Here is a 2,266-nt window from a genome sequence, read left to right as displayed (position 1 = left end):
AAAATGTGGGTTATTGACAGTTGCTGTTTGAGGTTAAAATATGTTGTTTTGTATGTTAAAAAATGTTCTGGTGTCGTTTTTGGGTTCTGTAAGTAGACAGTTTTGGGTTAAATTGGTCGGGGGTGCAGTTCATGGTTTCCTCTGCTTTACCCTGGTCAAGTAGGCCTGGAGCTAGCCTATAGCGTAGGGGCACATGACAGGGTGAGGAGGGAAGGCAGGAAGGAAGGGGTTAATATGTTTTTCTTTAAAATATTTAAAAAAAAAAAAAAGTGCAGGAAAAGGAAAGGGGTGGAAAAAGAGGGTCCGTTGTGTGATCGGTGGTTGGTGGGCTATAGGAGGGGTAAAGGGCAGGATTATGAGTACAAGGGGCAAGGGGTGTGGGGGCATAATTTTTTTCTTAACCTGAGCCTCTCCTGTCCACCCTCCCCTTTTTTGTATGCCTTCGGCTATGTTTTGATACCTATTTTCATGGCAACGTATGGGCGTTTTTCACAGGTCCATGAAAGTGGAAAAAAGTTTTGGGAAGCAAGAAAACAAGCGGGTGAGAACCATCAGGGTATGGGTTTGTCATTAACGGTGGCCCTGCATGACACTTGGTTGTTGTGAGGGCTAGGTGGCAGTGATGGTTATCTGCTAACTGGGTTCAGGTCAGGGGACTGACTTTGCTATTCAAGAATATTCCACTTTTTTGCTTTAATAAACTGTTGTTTATGTATAAAATGTGGATGACATGGGGATGGGAGCCATAAATGTGGGTAAGTAGATACATATTACGTACAGCAGGCTTCATAAAAAAGGGTTTGTAACTAATGTAATCATTGAGGCCTGGACTTTGTGTTGCTTTCAATGTAATAATCAATTTAGTTTCCAGTTGGAAGAGTTTGTTGTCCCAATTGCCACCTCTTACATTTGAAGGTACATGTTCTAATCCTGAGACCTGTAGCACATTTGTATTATATTTATGTCTGGTACCTACGTGATAACAGACCGGCGTTGTGATGAAATGAATATGTTTGTATATTCATTTTTTTAAAGGTCTTTTCATCTTACCAACATAGAAAGCTCCACAGATACAGGTCATAAGGTAAATGACTCCGGCTGTGTTGCAGTCTATGTGGTGTTGTGGTCTATGTGTTTGCCCAATAGGTAATATCATGTGTAAATTCTCTTTGATCCATTGGCACTGATTACAGTGACCACACTTGAAGGTACCTTTGATATTAAATTGACGGTTTTCAGGGGGTGTAATGTGGAGATGGCGCGAAATGAGTTGGTCTTTCAGGGACCATGATTTTCTAAATGTGATTGATGGTTTGTTAGTGATAAATTTACTGATCTTAGGATCAGTTTGTAGGCTATACCAATGTGTTGCAAGGGTTTTATAAATAAAATCATGATACCTGTTATATCTGGTGATGATTCATGTAATATGTGGGGTGTCTATAATTTTTAAGCAGTTGTTTAGGGTATCTTCATTTTGATAGTCTGTCATGCAGTTGTTTGGCTTCATATTTGAAATCTGTAGTGCAGTTGCGTTTCAACTGCACTACACTGGGTGTTGTTGGATGTCATGGTGAATTTCAGGTTGAAATGATTGTTTCGAATAGATGTGAAGAATTGCTGTAATAGATTTGTGGGTCAAGTCCATATAAGTAGGACATCATCAACATAGCTTCCAAATCAAGATATGTTGAGTGTATATATGGTTGTCGGGGTCTGAAAAAAGATAGTTTTCCCATTTCCCATTCTCACGATTTGTGTACGATGGTGCACACTTAGTTTCCATCACCACGCCCTAGGTTTGTAGGTATGTCTGGTTGTCAAAAGTAAAGTGTCTCCTTGATGCTGGCTGCAGCGCGTGTCTCCTCCTGGCTGCAGTGCAGAGCCAAACTGAAAGTAAAAAGCCGGCACACGCGCCCCCGCGATTCTGAACCAGGAAGCACGCTGCTGATCCCTGCCCTAATGGAGTTACCTGCCCTAACGGAGATCCCTACACTTAATTACCAGTAAGTGAACAGAAGGGGACAATCAATGGCATAGAGTGATCAAAAGGGGACAATCAATGGCATAGAGTGATCAGAAGGGGACAATCATTGCATAGAGTGATTAGAAAGGGGACAGTCAATGGCATAGAGTGATTAGAAGGGGACAATCAATGGCACAGAGTGATCAGAAGGGGACAGTCAATGGCACAGAGTGATCAGAAGGGGACAATCAATGGCATAGAGTGATCAGAAGGGGACAATCAATGGCATAGAGTGATAGA

Source organism: Pyxicephalus adspersus, chromosome 3, assembly GCF_032062135.1.
Source record: "Pyxicephalus adspersus chromosome 3, UCB_Pads_2.0, whole genome shotgun sequence".
NCBI lineage: Eukaryota > Metazoa > Chordata > Amphibia > Anura > Pyxicephalidae > Pyxicephalus > Pyxicephalus adspersus.
The sequence above is the reverse complement of the archived record's forward strand: the minus strand, read 5'-3'. Positions refer to the sequence as shown.